Genomic DNA, 18,670 nt, shown 5'->3' with positions numbered 1-18,670 from the left:
ACTCTTCCTTTATATTGGCTTTTAAAATGTACAAATGCAGCAATTTAGAAATCGGATGAAAGGTTTAGCGCCGGGAAACACTTTTTTTGAAAGATAAAAAGTGCATTTTATATACATGAGGGGCATTGCTGCAAATCAGGGACAGTCCCTCGAAGTCCGGGACAGTCCCTCGGAGTCCGGGACAGTCCCTCGGAGTCTGGGACAGTCCCTCGGAGTCCGGGACAGTCCCTCGGAGTCCGGGACTGTTGGGAGGTATGCAGTTGGCCAGGAGCCAAGCTCTTGTTCGGCCTCGCTCTTCTTTCAGATGAACATTCTGATATGCTACGAAGCTTTGATATGCAACTTGTTACATTCCAGGCGGCCCCCAGGAATGTGGAAGGCTCGGGTATATCTAGATTTTATATATGATGAAAGAAAACATGTTGCTATCCAACAGTATGTTAAAAAGGAAATGTTTCATTTGAATATGTACCCCTTATTGGTGGACGATGGTCGGAAACGCCTACATTTCAATATTATTTAATGCCATGTACAGGATAATAAACTGAACAGAGTACGAAGCCACTTTGCTGTGTCAATCATTCGTGTACGCTGCTTCCTATACACAGAGAGATATTTGGGTGAGAAGCAACGGAATCAGCCGATGAAAGGTAATTATAATTAGATAATAAGATGATAGTCAGGACTAGTGAGTATAGGTGAAAACGCACCTTTCAGCATGTGTAGGCCCTGATTGGGGTAAGTGCCCGTGAGGAATGGGCCTGTACTCAAGGAGGAGCAGGCTGTAGTCTTTCTGCCCCTTATGGAGCGACATGGGGTTAGGGCAAAAAGCCTTTTAGGCCAGGCTATGGGATGCCTGTGTGAGGGTCCCGGGAGAGGTGTATCTATGGAGAAGGGGGGCTACTGATAGACATGGGCGCCGTCAATAAATTAGTTTCGTTCTGTTCCGTTCCGGTTCATATTAAAATTAATTCGTACTTCGTATTTCGTGTCCGAAATTCCGTTTCGTTTCGTACGAAATACGAATTGTCGTTAGGTTCGTTAATTTGTATGAACGTTCGTTACGATGACTTTAAAGACAAAAATATACCTCAATATGACAGTCGATGCTGATGGACGTTTGGTTTTTATCCGAAATACGAAATTCCGTTGAAGAATTTCCTATACGAAATAGGAAGTTTCATTAGATGAGAAAGAGAGAAGCGGATTGTCTGCCATGCACCGCTGGTCCAGTTTTCGCCTGCTCCTCCTGGGGCTGCTTATTATGAGGGGCTCCCACCATCCCTGTGCTGTGCTGACATCCTCCTGGGGCTGTACCTCTGCTGTGCATATTATGAGGGGCTCCCACCATCCCTGTGCTGTGCTGACTTCCTCCTAGGGCTGCTTACTATGAGGGGCTCCCACCATCCCTGTGCTGTGCTGACTTCCTCCTGGGGCTGCTTACTATGAGGGGCTCCCACCCATCCCTGTGCTATGCTGACTTCTTCCTGGGGCTGCTTACTATGAGGGGCTCCCACCATCCCTGTGCTGTGCTGACTTCCTCCCGGGGCTGCTTACTATGAGGGGCTCCCACCATCCCTGTGCTGTGCTGACTTCCTCCTGGGGCTGCTTATTACGAGGGGCTCCCACCATCCCTGTGCTGTGCTGACTTCCTCCTGGGGCTGCTTACTATGAGGGGCTCCCACCATCCCTGTGCTATGCTGACTTCCTCCTGGGGCTGCTTACTATGAGGGGCTCCCACCATCCCTGTGCTGTGCTGACTTCCTCCCGGGGCTGTACCCCTGCTGTGCTCAGTATGTCAGTATAGCACAGGAATGGTGGAAACCCCTCATAATGAGCACAGCAGAGGTACAGCCCCAGGAGGAAGTCAGCACAGCACAGGGATGGTGGGAGCCCCTCATAATGAGCACAGCACAGGGATGGTGGGAGCCCCTCATAATATGCACAGCAGAGGTACAGCCCCAGGAGGAAGTCAGCATAGCACAGGGATGGTGGGAGCCCCTCATAATAAGCATAATGACTGAGCTGTCGATGCAACGACAACTGATCCGAAATCTGAACTTTAATGACATCCCAGTCTTAGTCCGTAGGGTTCAATATTGGGTTGGCCCACCCTTTGCAGCTATAACAGTTTCACCTCTTCTGGGAAGGCTGTCCACAAGGTTTAGGAGGGTGTCTATGGGAATGTTTGGCCAGGCCTTCTTGTCCAACATCAGTACTTGACCTCACAAATGCTCTTCTGGAAGAATGGTAAAACATCCCCATAGACACCCTCCTAAACCTTGTGGACGGCCTTCCCAGAAGAGGTGAAGCTGTTATAGCAGCAAAGAGCGGAGCCAACTCAATATGGAACCCTCCGGACTAAGACTGGGAGGTCATTAAAGTTCATGTGTGTGAGCAGGTCGCTGTAATTTAATGAAAATGATATGGATGCCGCAGCTTCTCTATGTACTGCATAACTCCCCAATTTGGTTATATAAAATGTGGTTTCAAAAGATAGACACGGTGTTCAGGGAACTGATTTGGAAGGGGGGGTCGGCAAGAATTCAATTGAGTACTCTGCAGTTACAAAAACAGGAAGGAGGAGTAGCGCTCCCACACCCCTTTAGCTACTTCCTCGCGTCACAACTCCAGTATATGGGGGGGGGGGGGTGTGATTTAGAAGGGGGAGAGGCAGGGAGAAAAATGCTCCTACAAAACACACCACGTGACTCAATAGTGGAAGCTCTGGAGGCCGGATCCTTCCTATTAGGACGCCCTACCTTGAGTTTAACCACTTCAGCCCCGGACCAATTGTCAGCCTAAGGACCAGAGGTCTTTTTACAATTTCGCACTGCACTGCTTTAACTGGTAATTGCGCGGTCATGCAATGTTGTACCCAAACGAAATTTGCATCCTTTTCTTCCCACAAATAGAGCTTTCTTTTGATGGTATTTGATTGCCTCTGCGATTTTTATTTTTTGCGATATCAATGGAAAAACACCTAAAATTTTGAGAAAAAATGATATTTTCTACTTTTTTTTAATAAGAAAAATCGAACAAACTCAATTTTAGTCATACATTTAGGACAAAATTTATTCAGCCATTTATTCTTATTCTTTAGTAAAAAAAATGTCAATAAGCGAATATTTATTGGTTTGCGCAAAAGTTATAGCGTCTACAAACTAGAGTAAATTTTCTGGAATTTACACAGCTTTTAATTTATGACTGCCGATCTCATTTCTTGAGGTGCTAAAATGGCAGGGCAATACAACCCCCCCCCCCCAAATGACCCCATTTTGGAAAGTAGACACCCCAAGGAAGTTGTGGAGAGGCATCTTGAGCCCATTGAATATTTTTTTTTTTGTCCCAAGTGATTGAATAATGACACAAAAAAAAAAAAAGTTTACAAAAAGTTGTCACTAAATGATATATTGCTCACACATGCTATGGGCATATGTGAAATTACACCCCAAAATAAATTCTGCTGCTTCTCCTGAGTACGGGGATACCACAAGTGTGGGACTTTTTGGGAGTCTAGCTGCGTACGGCACCCCAAAACCCAATCACTGCCTTCAGGGTTTCTAAGGGTGCAAATTTTTGATTTTACTCCTCACTACCTATCACAGTTTCGAAGGCCATAAAATGCCAAAATAGCACAAAACCCCCCAAATGACCCCATTTTGGAAAGTAGACACCCCAAGCTATTTACTGAGAGGCATGTTGAGTCCATGAAATATTTTATATTTTTCCACAAGTTGCGGGAATATTACAATTTTTTTTTTTTTTTTGCACAAAGTTGTCACTAAATTATATATTGCTCACACATGCTATGGGCAGAAGTCAAATTGCACCCCAAAATAAATTCTGCTGCTTCTCCAGAGTACGGGGATACCACATGTGTGGGACTCTCTGGGAGCCTAGCCACGTACGGGACCCCGAAAACCAAGCACTGCCTTCCAGATTTAAATATAAAACGCTACCGATCAGGTGGTGGGGGATCGGGGGGAGGGTTTGTGTGCCTGTGTGTACCTACATGTCAGTGTAGTGTTGGTGCACTTACTTTCTGTCTTCTCCTCGTAGTCCGCCCCGAGGAGAATGACATCACTTCCTCCCTGCCTGTGTATACAATACACAGTGGGAGGAAGCTTCTCATTCGCCAGGAGCGATCGAGAGGGGGGTGGCCAGAAACCAACTGCCATCCCCTCATCCCGGATCGCTCCTGAAGCAAAACGGACCGCCGTATCCAGCAGGAGGGGGTTCGATCGGACCCCCCACCCGCTGGAAGGCGAGCACGTACATGTACATGCTTGTGCCTGCCGGTGCCATTGTAATGATGTACATTGGCAATACGGTGGTCCTTAAAGGGGTTGTAAAGGTTCGTTTTTTATTTTCTACATAGGTTCCCCTAAGCTAGTGCATTGTTGGTTCACTTACCTTTTCCTTCGATTTCCCTTCTAAATGTTTTTTTTTTTTTCTTTGTTTTCTTTGTCTGAATTTCTCACTTCCTGTTCCTCCTCAGTAAGCTGTTCTGGCTGACTAACCACCGCTCGGATGATGGTGAGAAGTTTACTGAGGAGAAACAGGAAGTGAGATATTCAGACAAAGCAAAAAAACATTTAGAAGGGAAATCAAAGGAAAAGGTAAGTGAACCAACAATGCACTAGCTTAGGGGAACCTATGTAGAAAATAAAAAACGAACCTTTACAACCCTTTTAAGTGGTTAATGACGAGAGTGCGGGACACAACGAAGGCCATATTAAAATACAGAGGATTTAATGAGCATACCCCCTTATGGAAGAATAGTAAATTGGGAGAACTGCAGAAGATGGGGACAGTAAGAGAATGGGAGAGATGTGGAATAAAATTTATCGCTCAGCTATACCAAGATGGTGCCCTGAAAACCTTTCAGGAACTGAGAGATTATTTTGCTCTACCAAATCAATCCTTCTAGAAGTATTTGCAGGTCAGGCACGCACTGGAGGAGCAGTTTAGAGGGAGGACCTTTAGAATGGAGCGCAATCCCAGTTCTTCAAAAAATAATTAATGCAGAAACAGGAAAAGGTTTAATTTAGAAAATATACCCACATATAAAGAAGGGGAGAAAGGGAGGGATAGAGACCCCTACAGGGCCGTCTTTAAGGCAGGGCAAAAGGGGCAGCTGCCCTGGGCCCTGTCATTGTAGTGGGGCCCAAAGCAGCTGCCTCATACTTGCCAATTATCCCTGTTTAAATTCTCTTGTCCCTTGAAGTTTTTGTCACGATATCTCAGTGTGATGTGCTGGTACTAATGCTGCCCAGCTCTGCCCCGTTGTTGTGTATAGATGACTCACCTGCAGACCCTGTGTTTACATGTAAATAACCAGCATTCATATGTAAATAATGGCTGCATTTATAAGTAAACAGCTGCGGTCGGTGGTATTGATATGTAAATAAAGGCGGCATTCATATGTAGATCACGCCCCCTGCAGTGAGGAGAAGATGTGCTATAACCTCTAGCAACCAATCAGTGAGCAGTATTACTGTACAGTAATCTCTATCAACCAATTAAGAAGCAGAAATCATTTGCTGTAACCTCTAGCAACTAATTAGTGAGTGTAATGTGTGCTGTAACCTCCAGCAACCAGTCAGTAAGCAGTAATGCAAGCTGCCCCCCCCCCCCCCCCGGGGCGGGGACATAGAGGGATACATGATTCATATGTTTTGGAGATGCCCGAAGTTGATCCGCTACTAGACGGAGGTGACAGGAACCATTGATCGGGTGTTTGGAACCTCCACCAGGATGGAGGTGAAGTATTGTCTCCTGGGATTAGTTGAGGGAGTTGGAAACCCGGGAAAGCAGCCAGACGGCGGTTCTGAGATGCCTATTTCAGGCAAGGAAACTGATTGCCCTAAGATGGTTGTCGGTGTCGCCTCCGTCCGGTAGAGAATGGATAAATAGCATGAATGTGGCAATTGTTAAAGAGAAAGCCTTATATATAAAACAAGGGACTTTAAAGCGGAGGTCCACCCTAAAGTGGACCTTCCGCTCATTGGAATCCCCCCCCCCCCCTTCGGCGCCACAATTGACACCTTTCAGGGGGGAGGGGGGTGCAGGTACCTGTACAGTACAGGTATCTGCACCCACTTCCGGCATAGCTATCTGCGGAAAGGGGCGTAGATTCTGCAGAATCTACGCCCTTTCCGAAAGTCCCCCGCTGCCTGCTGGGAAACACACGGATCCCAGAGGCAGCGGCGACCATCCTTATTGCGCAGCGCGACTCGCGCATGTGCAGTAGGGAACCTGGAAATGAAGCCGAAAGGCTCCACTTCCTGATTCCCATACCCAAGATGGCGGCGGCAGCACCCGAGAGACGATCGAGAGATCGGCTTCGGGTGCCGACATCACGGGCGCGCTGGGCGGGTAAGTGTCATTATTTTAAAAGTCAGCAGCTGCAGTATTTGTAGCTGCTGGCTTTAAAAAAAAAAAAAAAACGGCACTGATGACATGTGGCACTAACACATGGCACTGAAGACACGTGGCACTAATACGTGGCACTGATGACATATGGCACTAATACGTGGCACTAATACGTGCCACCGATGACAGATGGCACTAAGACATGGCACCGATGATGCGTGACACTGATGACAGATGGCAGTGATAAGTGGCATTGATGACACGTGACACTGACAACAGATGGCACGTGACACTGACAGGTGGCACTGATGACAAATGGCACTGATACATGGCACTGATGACAGATGGCACTAATACGTGGCACTGATGACAGATGGCACTATGTGGCACTGATGACACGTGGCACTGATGACAGATGGCACTGGGGGCAGGTGGCACTGGGGGCAGGTAGCACTGGGGTGGATGGCACTGGGGCAGGATGGCACTGGGGCAGGATGGCACTGGGGGAGGAGGGCACTGGGGGAGGATGGCACTTTTTTTTTACTTTTTTTTTTTTTTTTTAAATCAAAGCAAACAGAACGGCTGCCGCTGCAGCCGTTCATCTCTCCCCTCTCACACTCTGTCTGTGTGAGGAGGGAGAGCGGCGCTGAGAGATGATCTCATATGTTTACATACATTGGACACGCCGATCGCGCTGTAAACGGCCGCTGTGATTGGCCGTTTACAGCGATCTCTGTTTGCCTGTCCCCGGGGGACACGGCAAACACAGAACTTCCGCGATGCGCGCCCGCGGCGGTGCACATTGCGGAAGTAAACATTAGAACGTCCAGGGACGGCCCCCCGGACGAAAGCGCCTGCTCTACGGCCATCATGAGGCTATAGGGCGGGCGCGAGGTGGTTAATAAAGAAATAAAGTTTAAAAAAAAAAAAAAAAAAAAAGTTCATGTGCGTGTAACGGCAGGCGTCCCAATACTTTTGGTAACATAGGGTAAGTCCCGGCAATGTTACTGTTCTGCTATTTCCTGGGTCCCATCAGTAAAGTGCAGCAAACTACTTGTGTGAACATTCCTTCCTTAGGCATGTAAAAGGCCAAAGGCCGGGAATGCCATGTGGAGACCTCTGGCATGGAGTGAGACACAAGATGGCGGATGGGTTGGCCTCAGAAGGAGAGACAATGTTCTAGCAGGACAGAAGGGGGGTGGGGACTTGTTCTCTTGCCGCCAAATTCAGTCAACCACGAAGTCTCTCTTACATGTCGTTTATGGTGTCTGTGGCCGTAGCCCGCCGGACTTACCTTTCATGTGCTCTGCTCAGGTCCCGACCTTTCATTTCTTCAACAGTGGCCAGCAGAAGAAATCCAGTAGGCAGAGTGGGAGGAACCAATGACTGAGATAGGAATATTTATCCTCTCTAACCAATCACTGAGGAGTTGCTTTAAGGGTGTGACCTCCAGAGTGTTCTTCCTCCTCTGGGCTCCGCCCCCGAGGGAGCCATGCTCTGCATAAGTTTAAGGATCATACAGGAAGAAAAGCTGGAGGCTCCTTGAACAGATGAATATGCGTTTCCTCCAGCCCGGTGGTGACCTGTTCCTGGCCGGGCCCCCCTCTCTCCAGGGCCCCATAGCGCCTGCACTGCTATAATGGAATTTCCAATGTTAGTTGAAGAGAATGGAATGACAAATGGTTAATTATATTGGCTCCTCAAATACGGCAATCCCATGAGCAAAGTAAGGAGAATTGTAAGTAGAATAGATAGGAAATATGGACCAGAATATCAATAATAACGTCTCTCAGTAATCCTTCTATTCTCTGCACCAAAGTCATGGTTCTGCCACGGATTCTGTTCTTTCCAGGCTGCAGAAATTATCATATGAACCTGAAATGTTCAGGAAGTCGGATTTATGGTGTTGTGAGAAATCTGCTGTGATATTAATAATTGCATGGCAAGGCACAGAAAGGTGGGCCATACCTGGGACAGGTGAAGGTGATAGGTGGCCCTATATGGTATGTGGCCCCATGGGGGTCATACAGACACTGTAATAAGTTCTTCTCACATTATCACCCCCCCCCCCCCCCCAATGCTGAGCGACCTGCCTCCAGCTCTAGAATGGAGAAACTCAGCCCAGCTCCACCCAGGTGAGTTCTGACAGGTAGTACCCCTGAGGAGACATTGGGATTGGCTCTAATTAGTGAGGAGAGATTTAGCCACTTGATAACGTTTATTTTATTGCCAGCACTCTCATATTAAACCAACGCCACGAAGATAAATATCACTGAGCAGCTAATCTCTCAGCGGCAAACATTCTCTCTCTCTCTACTGTTTTTAGTCACCTGTGTCATCCAAGGTGAGTGCAATGTATTGATCCTCTGTGTCATGTTGTACCAGGTGAGTGCATTGTAAGGTTCCTCTGTGTATTCCAGGTGAGTGCAGTGTAGGGTTAGGTCCCTCTGTGTATTCCAGGTGAGTGCATTGTAAGGCCCCTCTGTGTATTCCAGGTGAGTGCAGTGTAGGGTTAGGTTCCTCTATGTATTCCAGGTGAGTGCATTGTAGGGTTTGGCTCCTCTATGTATTCCAGGTGAGTGCATTGTAAGGCCCCTCTGTGTATTCCAGGTGAGTGCATTGTAGGGTTAGGTTCCTCTGTGTATTCCAGGTCAGTGCATTGTAGGGTTAGGTTCCTCTATGTATTCCAGGTGAGTGCATTGTAGGGTTAGCTTCCTCTGTGTATTCCAGGTGAGTGCATTGTAGGGTTAGGTTCCTCTATGTATTCCAGGTGAGTGCATTGTAGGGTTTGGCTCCTCTATGTATTCCAGGTGAGTGCATTTTAAGGTTCCTCTGTGTATTCCAGGTGAGTGCAGTGTAGGGTTTGGATCCCCTATGTATTCCAGGTGAGTGCAGTGTAGGGTTTGGATCCCCTATGTATTCCAGGTGAGTGCAGTGTAGGGTTAGGTCCCTCTATGTATTCCAGGTGAGTGCAGTGTAGGGTTAGGTTCCTCTATGTATTCCAGGTGAGTGCAGTGTAGGGTTTGGGTCCCCTATATATTCCAGGTGAGTGCATTGTAGGGTTAGGTTCCTCTGTGTATTCCAGCCAGGTGAGTGCATTATAAGGCCCCTCTGTGTATTCCAGGTGAGTGCATTGTAGGGTTAGGTTCCTCTTTGTATTCCAGGTGAGTGCATTGTAGGGTTAGGTTCCTCTGTGTATTCCAGCCAGGTGAGTGCATTATAAGGCCCCTCTGTGTATTCCAGGTGAGTGCATTGTAGGGTTAGGTTCCTCTTTGTATTCCAGGTGAGTGCATTGTAGGGTTAGGTTCCTCTGTGTATTCCAGCCAGGTGAGTGCATTATAAAGCCCCTCTGTGTATTCCAGGTGAGTGCAGTGTAGGGTTAGGTTCCTCTATGTATTCCAGGTGAGTGCATTGTAGGGTTAGGTTCCTCTATGTATTCCAGGTGAGTGCAGTGTAGGGTTAGGTTCCTCTATGTATTCCAGGTGAGTGCATTGTAGGGTTTGGCTCCTCTATGTATTCCAGGTGAGTGCATTGTAAGGTTCCTCTGTGTATTCCAGGTGAGTGCAGTGTAGGGTTTGGATCCCCTATGTATTCCAAGTGAGTGCAGTGTAGGGTTTGGATCCCCTATGTATTCCAGGTGAGTGCATTGTAAGGTTCCTCTGTGTATTCCAGGTGAGTGCAGTGTAGGGTTTGGATCCCCTATGTATTCCAGGTGAGTGCAGTGTAGGGTTAGGTCCCTCTATGTATTTCAGGTGAGTGCAGTGTAGGGTTAGGTTCCTCTATGTATTCCAGGTGAGTGCAGTGTAGGGTTTGGATCCCCTATATATTCCAGGTGAGTGCAGTGTAGGGTTAGGTCCCTCTATGTATTCCAGGTGAGTGCATTGTAGGGTTAGGTTCCTCTGTGTATTCCAGGTGAGTGCATTGTAGGGTTAGGTTCCTCTGTGTATTCCAGCCAGGTGAGTGCATTATAAGGCCCCTCTGTGTATTCCAGGTGAGTGCATTGTAGGGTTAGGTTCCTCTATGTATTCCAGGTGAGTGCATTGTAGGGTTTGGCTCCTCTATGTATTCCAGGTGAGTGCATTGTAAGGTTCCTCTGTGTATTCCAGGTGAGTGCAGTGTAGGGTTAGGTTCCTCTGTGTATTCCAGGTGAGTGCATTGTAGGGTTTGGCTCCTCTATGTATTCCAGGTGAGTGCATTGTAAGGTTCCTCTGTGTATTCCAGGTGAGTGCAGTGTAGGGTTTGGATCCCCTATGTATTCCAGGTGAGTGCAGTGTAGGGTTTGGATCCCCTATGTATTCCAGGTGAGTGCAGTGTAGGGTTAGGTCCCTCTATGTATTCCAGGTGAGTGCAGTGTAGGGTTTGGATCCCCTATATATTCCAGGTGAGTGCAGTGTAGGGCTTAGGTCCCTCTATGTATTCCAGGTGAGTGCAGTGTAGGGTTAGGCTCCTCTATGTATTCCAGGTGAGTACATTGTAAGGTCCCTCTGTGTATTCCAGGTGAGTGCAGTTTAGGGTTAGGTCCAGTGGTGGCTGGTGCTCCATTTTGTTTGTCAGCCCCCCCCCATTCGGTCAATCAACACCCCCCCGACGCTTGGTCGATTGTCGAACAACCCTCTTCCCCCTTTGCTCACCCGTCTGCCCACCAGCCCCAAGCTTAACCCATCTAGGTCACGTGTAGCTTTGGCGACTTCCCACTGTGTCTCCTCTTCGGCGGCTTCCCCCCGGCTTCTGCTCCCAGCCAGTACGCTGTTAAGACCCGCCTCCTGATTGGCCAGGAGGAGAAGGAGGAACACAAGACAATAGCAAATATAAATTTTCTATTGTCAAACAACAGGATGGGCTCATGGCGCAGTTCTCTGCATGCTGAGCCCACCCATTTTGAAGCCAAATAGAGACTCAGGCTCTAATCGTGTTCTTCTTAAAAAAAAAACCCCATTGAAATCCATGCGTCCGACACCCTGCATGTAGATTAGGTGCCGGAACATGGATTAGGCGGGCGGCGTGCCTCCGCCCCTAATGGAGCGGCTGCCACTGGTTAGGTTCCTTTGTGTATCCCAGGCAAGTGCAGTGTAGGGTTAAGTTCCTCGGTGAGTGTAGTGTGGGGTTGGGTTCCTCGGTAAATGTGTAGTGTGGGGTTGGATTCCTCAGTGAGTGCAGTGTAGGGTTGGGTTCCTCGGTTAGTGTAGGTTTGGGTTCCTCGGTGAGTGCAGTGTAGGGTTGGATTCCTCGGTGAGTGCAGTGTAGGTTTGGATTCCTCTGTTAGTGCAGTGTAGGGTTGGGTTCCTGAGTGAGTGTAGTGTAGGTTTGGGTTCCTCTGTGAGTGTAGTGTAGGTTTGGGATCCTCGGTGAATGTAGTGTAGGGCTGGGTTCCTCGGTGAGTGTAGTGTAGGGCTGGGTTCCTCGGTGAGTGTAGTGTAGGTTTGGGTTCCTCTGTGAGTGTAGTGTAGGGCTGGGTTCCTCTGTGAGTGTAGTGTAGGGTTGGGTTCCTCTGTGAGTGTAGTGTAGGGCTGGGTTCCTCGGTGAGTGTAGTGTAGGGTTGGGTTTCTCGGTGAGTGTAGTGTAGGTTTGGGTTCCTCGCTGAGTGTAGTGTAGGGCTGGGTTCCTCGGTGAGTGTAGTGTAGGGTTGGGTTTCTCGGTGAGTGTAGTGTAGGTTTGGGTTCCTCGGTGAGTGTAGTGTAGGGTTGGGTTTCTCGGTGAGTGTAGTGTAGGTTTGGGTTCCTCGGTGAGTGTAGTGTAGGGCTGGGTTCCTCGGTGAGTGCAGTGTAGGGTTGGGTTCCTCGTGAGTGCAGTGTAGGTTTGGGTTCCTCGGTGAGTGTAGTGTAGGGCTGGGTTCCTCGGTGAGTGTAGTGTAGGGCTGGGTTCCTCTGTGAGTGTAGTGTAGGGTTGGGTTTCTCGGTGTGTGCAGTGTAGGTTTGGGTTCCTCGGTGAGTGCAGTGTAGGTTTGTGTTCCTCTGTGAGTGTAGTGTAGGGCTGGGTTCCTCTGTGAGTGTAGTGTAGGGCTGGGTTCCTCTGTGAGTGTAGTGTAGGGCTGGGTTCCTCTGTGAGTGTAGTGTAGGGCTGGGTTCCTCTGTGAGTGTAGTGTAGGGCTGGGTTCCTCAGTGAGTGCGGTGTAGGTTTGGGTTCCTCTGTGAGTGTAGTGTAGGGTTGGGTTCCTCGGTGAGTATGATGTAGGGTTGGGTTCCTCGGTGAGTGTAGTGTAGGGCTGGGTTCCTCGGTGAGTGCAGTGTAGGTTTGGGTTCCTCGGTGAGTGTAGTGTAGGGTTGGATTCCTCTGTGAGTGCGGTGTAGGGTTGGGTTCCTCGGTGAGTGTAGTGTAGGGTTGGATTCCTCGGTGAGTGCAGTGTAGGTTTGGGTTCCTCGGTGAGTGTAGTGTAAGGTTGGGTTCCTCGGTGAGTGTAGTGTAGGTTTGGGTTCCTCGGTGAGTGCGGTGTAGGTTTGGATTCCTCGGTGAGTGCGGTGTAGGTTTGGGTTCCTCGGTGAGTGCAGTGTAGGTTTGGGTTCCTCGGTGAGTGTAGTGTAAGGTTGGGTTCCTCGGTGAGTGTAGTGTAGGTTTGGGTTCCTCGGTGAGTGCGGTGTAGGTTTGGGTTCCTCGGTGAGTGCAGTATAGGGTTGGGTTCCTCGGTGAGTGTAGTGTAGGGCTGGGTTCCTCGGTGAGTGTAGTGTAGGGCTGGGTTCCTCGGTGAGTGTAGTGTAGGGCTGGGTTCCTCGGTGAGTGTAGTGTAGGGCTGGGTTCCTCGGTGAGTGTAGTGTAGGGCTGGGTTCCTCTGTGAGTGCAGTGTAGGTTTGGGTTCCTCGGTGAGTGTAGTTTAGGTTTGGGTTCCTCGGTGAGTGCAGTGTAGGTTTGTGTTCCTCTGTGAGTGTAGTGTAGGGCTGGGTTCCTCTGTGAGTGTAGTGTAGGGCTGGGTTCCTCTGTGAGTGTAGTGTAGGGCTGGGTTCCTCTGTGAGTGTAGTGTAGGGCTGGGTTCCTCTGTGAGTGTAGTGTAGGGCTGGGTTCCTCAGTGAGTGCGGTGTAGGTTTGGGTTCCTCTGTGAGTGTAGTGTAGGGTTGGGTTCCTCGGTGAGTATGATGTAGGGTTGGGTTCCTCGGTGAGTGTAGTGTAGGGCTGGGTTCCTCGGTGAGTGCAGTGTAGGTTTGGGTTCCTCGGTGAGTGTAGTGTAGGGTTGGATTCCTCTGTGAGTGCGGTGTAGGGTTGGGTTCCTCGGTGAGTGTAGTGTAGGGTTGGATTCCTCGGTGAGTGCAGTGTAGGTTTGGGTTCCTCGGTGAGTGTAGTGTAAGGTTGGGTTCCTCGGTGAGTGTAGTGTAGGTTTGGGTTCCTCTGTGAGTGCGGTGTAGGTTTGGGTTCCTCTGTGAGTGCGGTGTAGATTTGGGTTCCTCGGTGAGTGTAGTGTAAGGTTGGGTTCCACGGTGAGTGTAGTGTAAGGTTGGGTTCCTCGGTGAGTGCGGTGTAGGTTTGGGTTCCTCGGTGAGTGCAGTGTAGGTTTGGGTTCCTCTGTGAGCGTAGTGTAGGGCTGGGTTCCTCCATGAGTGCAGTGTAGGTTTGGGTTCCTTGGTGAGTGTAGTGTAAGGTTGGGTTCCCAGGTGAGTGCAATGTTGGATTAGGTTCCTTGGTGTATCCTATGTAAGTGCAATTAAGGGTTTCTCTGTGTCATAATAAGAAGGTGTGTACCCAAGCGCTGGTGTGATAATAATAGTGTAGAAAGGAGCGGTTGATTGTTCTAAAGCGCTGGGCGTTGTGCGATCATATCTGCTCGTGATTTTTTAAGTATATATAAAGATCACGCAATGATTGGTTTCCTATCTTTTATGAAATCTATGCAAATGGATAAGCTCATTGAAATACCAGAGAAATCTATGTCAATGTGAAGCCTGAAGGAGTGGGTCTGGTTAGCTGAAGTATTGTGGATACCGTGTATACCCACTGGGAAGATACTTCCTTGTGGAAGCACATTGAGGAATTGGTTTCTCTCTCTCTCTTCCTCTGTGTCGTGTCGTCCCAGGTGAGTGCAGTGTGCAGTTTGGGTTCCTTGGGGTATTCCAAGAGAGTGCAGTGTAGGATTGGGTTCCTTTGTGTATCCTAGGTGAGTGCAATAAAGGGTTCCTCTGTGTCGTCCCAGGTGAGTGCAGTGTAGTGTTGGGTTCCTCGGGGTATACAAGGTGAGTGCAGTGTAGGATTAGGTTCCTTGGTGTAACCTAGGTGGGTGCAATGAAGGGTTAGGTTCCTCTGTGTAGTGTCATCGCTGGTGTGTGCAGTGTAGGTTTGGGTTCCTCGGTGAGTGAGGTGTAGGGTTGGGTTCCTCTTTCAGTGCGGTGTAGGGTTGGGTTCCTCGGTGAGTGAGGTGTAGGGTTGGGTTCCTTGGTGAGTGCGGTGTAGGGTTGGGTTCCTCGGTTAGTGCAGTGTAGGGTTGGGTTCCTCAGTGAGTGTGGTGTAGGTTTGAGTTCCTCGGTGAGTGCAGTGTAGGGTTGGGTTCCTCGGTGGGTGCGGTGTAGGTTTGAGTTCCTTGGTGGGTGCGATGTAGGGTTGGGTTCTTCGGTGAGTGCAGTTTAGGGTTGGATTCCTCGTGAGTGTGGTGTAGGGTTGGGTTCCTCGGTGAGTGTGGTGTAGGATTGGGTTCTTCGGTGAGTGCAGTTTAGGGTTGGGTTCCTCGGTGAGTATAGTGTAGGGTTGGGTTTTTTGAGTGCGGTGTAGGTTTGGGTTCCTCGATAAGTGCAGTGTAGGGTTGGGTTCCTCAGTGAGTGCGGTGTAGGGTTGGGTTCCTCAGTGAGTGCGGTGTAGGGTTGGGTTCCTCTTTCAGTGCGGTGTAGGTTTGGGTTCCTTGGTGAGTGTAGTGTAAGGTTGGGTTCCCAGGTGAGTGCAATGTTGGATTAGGTTCCAAGGGTTGGGTGTAGGGTTGGGTTCCTCGGTGAGTGTGGTGTAGGATTGGGTTCTTCGGTGAGTGCAGTTTAGGGTTGGGTTCCTCGGTGAGTATAGTGTAGGGTTGGGTTCCTCGATAAGTGCAGTTTAGGGTTGGTTTCCTCAGTGAGTGTGGTGTAGGGTTAGGTTCCTCGGTGAGTGCGGTGTAGGGTTGGGTTTCTCTTTGAGTGTGGTGTAGGTTTGGGTTCCTCGGTGAGTGCGGTGTAGGGTTGGGCTCCTCGGTGAGTGTGGTGTAGGGTTGGGTTCCTCTTTGAGTGCGGTGTAGCGTTGGGTTCCTCAGTGAGTGTGGTGTAGGGTTGGGTTCCTCGGTCAGTATGGTGTAGGGTTGGGTTCCTCGGCGAGTGCGGTGTAGGGTTGGGTTCCTCGGTCAGTATGATGTAGGGTTGGGTTCCTCGGCGAATGCGGTGTAGGGTTGGGTTCCTCGGTCAGTATGGTGTAGGGTTGGGTTCCTCGGTGAGTGTGGTGTAGGGTTGGGTTGCTCAGTGAGTGCGGTTTAGGGTTGGGTTCCCCTGCGAGTGCAGTGTAGGGTTGGGTTGCTCGGTGAGTGCAGTGTAGGGTTGGGTTCCTCGGTGAGTGCGGTGTAGGGTTGGGTTTCTCTGTGAGTGTGGTGTAGGGTTGGGTTTCTCTGTGAGTGTGGTGTAGGGTTTGGTTTCTCTGTGAGTGTGGTGTAGGGTTGGGTTCCTCGGTGAGTGCGGTGTAGGTTTGGGTTCCTCGGTAAGTGCAGTGTAGGGTTGGGTTTCTCTTTGAGTGCGGTGTAGGGTTGGGTTCCTCGGTGAGTGTGGTGTAGGGTTGGGTTCCTCGGTCAGTATGGTGTAGGGTTGGGTTCCTCGGTGAGTGCGGTGTAGGGTTTGGTTCCTCGGTCAGTATGGTGTAGGGTTGGGTTCCTCGGTGAGTGTGGTGTAGGATTGGGTTCCTCGGTGAGTGTGGTGTAGGGTTGGGTTCCTCGGTGAGTGTAGTGTAGGGTTGGGTTGCTCGGTGAGTGCGGTGTAGGTTTGGGTTCCTCAGTGAGTGCGGTGTAGGGTTGGGTTGCTCAGTGAGTGCGGTGTAGGGTTGGGTTCCTCAGTGAGTGCGGTATAGGGTTGGGTTCCTCGGTGAGTGCGGTGTAGGGTTGGGTTCCTCGGTGAGTGCGGTGTAGGGTTGGGTTCCTCGGTGAGTGCGGTGTAGGGTTGGGTTGCTCGGTGAGTGCGGTGTAGGGTTGGGTTCCTCGGTGAGTGCGGTGTAGGGTTGGGTTGCTCGGTGAGTGCGGTGTAGGGTTGGGTTCCCCCAGTCAGTATGGTGTAGGGTTGGGTTCCTCGGTGAGTGCGGTGTAGGGTTGGGTTCCTCGGTGAGTGCGGTGTAGGGTTGGGTTCCTCGGTGAGTGCGGTGTAGGGTTGGGTTCCCCCAGTCAGTATGGTGTAGGGTTGGGTTCCTCGGTGAGTGCGGTGTAGGGTTGGGTTCCTCGGTGAGTGCGGTGTAGGGTTGGGTTCCTTGGTCAGTATGGTGTAGGGTTGGGTTCCTCGGTGAGTGTGGTGTAGGATTGGGTTCCTTGGTGAGTGCGGTGTAGGGTTGGGTTCCTCGGTGAGTGTGGTGTAGGGTTGAGTTCCTCGGTGAGTGTGGTGTAGGGTTGAGTTCCTCGGTGAGTGTGGTGTAGGATTGGGTTCCTCGGTGAGTGCGGTGTAGGGTTGGGTTCCTCGGTGAGTGTGGTGTAGGGTTGGGTTCCTCGGTGAGTGTGGTGTAGGGTTGGGTTCCTCGGTGAGTGTGGTGTAGGGTTGGGTTCCTCGGTGAGTGCGGTGTAGGGTTGGTTTCCTCAGTCAGTATGGTGTAGGGTTGGGTTCCTCGGTCAGTATGGTGTAGGGTTGGGTTCCTCGGTGAGTGCGGTGTAGGGTTGGGTTCCTCGGTGAGTGCGGTGTAGGGTTGGGTTCCTCGGTGAGTGTGGTGTAGGATTGGGTTCCTCGGTGAGTGCGGTGTAGGGTTGGGTTCCTCGGTGAGTGCGGTGTAGGGTTGGGTTCCTCGGTGAGTGTGGTGTAGGGTTGGGTTCCTCAGTGAGTGTGGTGTAGGATTGGGTTCCTCGGTGAGTGCGGTGTAGGGTTGGGTTCCTCGGTGAGTGTGGTGTAGGGTTGGGTTCCTCGGTGAGTGTGGTGTAGGGTTGGGTTCCTCGGTGAGTGTGGTGTAGGGTTGGGTTCCTCGGTGAGTGTGGTGTAGGGTTGGGTTCCTCGGTGAGTGCGGTGTAGGGTTGGGTTCCTCAGTCAGTATGGTGTAGGGTTGGGTTCCTCGGTCAGTATGGTGTAGGGTTGGGTTCCTCGGTGAGTGCGGTGTAGGGTTGGGTTCCTCGGTGAGTGCGGTGTAGGGTTGGGTTCCTCGGTGAGTGTGGTGTAGGGTTGGGTTCCTCGGTGAGTGCGGTGTAGGGTTGGGTTCCTCAGTCAGTATGGTGTAGGGTTGGGTTCCTCGGTCAGTATGGTGTAGGGTTGGGTTCCTCGGTGAGTGCGGTGTAGGGTTGGGTTCCTCGGTGAGTGTGGTGTAGGGTTGGGTTCCTCGGTGAGTGTGGTGTAGGATTGGGTTCCTCGGTGAGTGCGGTGTAGGGTTGGGTTCCTCGGTGAGTGTGGTGTAGGGTTGGGTTCCTCGGTGAGTGTGGTGTAGGGTTGGGTTCCTCGGTGAGTGTGGTGTAGGGTTGGGTTCCTCGGTGAGTGTGGTGTAGGGTTGGGTTCCTCGGTGAGTGCGGTGTAGGGTTGGGTTCCTCAGTCAGTATGGTGTAGGGTTGGGTTCCTCGGTCAGTATGGTGTAGGATTGGGTTCCTCGGTGAGTGCGGTGTAGGGTTGGGTTCCTCGGTGAGTGCGGTGTAGGGTTGGGTTCCTCGGTGAGTGTGGTGTAGGGTTGGGTTCCTCGGTGAGTGCGGTGTAGGGTTGGGTTCCTCAGTCAGTATGGTGTAGGGTTGGGTTCCTCGGTCAGTATGGTGTAGGGTTGGGTTCCTCGGTGAGTGCGGTGTAGGGTTGGGTTCCTCGGTGAGTGCGGTGTAGGGTTGGGTTCCTTGGTGAGTGTGATGTAGGGTTAGATTATCTATAAAATAAGTCATTCAGCTCCAATCATACTTGAAAGAAGGTTTCTCGAGTGCCTGAAGTCTCGGAACTCCCCGTATGCAGTTATCCTTCCATGGTAGGGATGAGGCGAATCCTGCAGGTTGGTGACTTTCTTTAATTATGCCGTGTACACACGACTGGACTTTGAGGGACTAGGTCCGATCGTCTTTCCGACCGACTTTCGTCAGAGTTCCGACGGACTTCCCGAATGAACAGACTTGGTCACACACAATCACACCAAAGTCCGACGGATTGGAACGTGATGACGTACGACCGGACTAGAATAAGGAAGTTCATAGCCAGTAGCCAATAGCTGCCCTAGCGTCGAT

General features: G+C 50.4%; 1 protein-coding gene across 2 annotated transcripts in view; it reads left to right on the top strand.

Annotated features, from left to right (window-relative positions):
• The first annotated feature begins 201 nt into the window (after window positions 1-201).
• LOC143926712 (vitamin D3 hydroxylase-associated protein-like) overlaps window positions 202-18,670 on the top strand; it is a 70,352-nt gene continuing 51,883 nt past the window's right edge. Inside the window, exon 1 of one of the 2 annotated variants that reach the window (XM_077450731.1) lies at window positions 202-650. The gene's annotated coding sequence lies outside the window, so the exon portion shown is untranslated. The remainder of the gene's footprint in view (window positions 651-18,670) is intronic. The other variant, XM_077450729.1, reaches the window with a different exon arrangement.

Source organism: Lithobates pipiens, unplaced genomic scaffold (genome assembly GCF_037356315.1).
Source record: "Lithobates pipiens isolate NorthernLeopardFrog02 unplaced genomic scaffold, aLitPip1_a1.2 Scaffold_23, whole genome shotgun sequence".
Lineage (NCBI taxonomy): Eukaryota > Metazoa > Chordata > Amphibia > Anura > Ranidae > Lithobates > Lithobates pipiens.
This window is presented reverse-complemented; position numbering and strand designations above follow the sequence as displayed.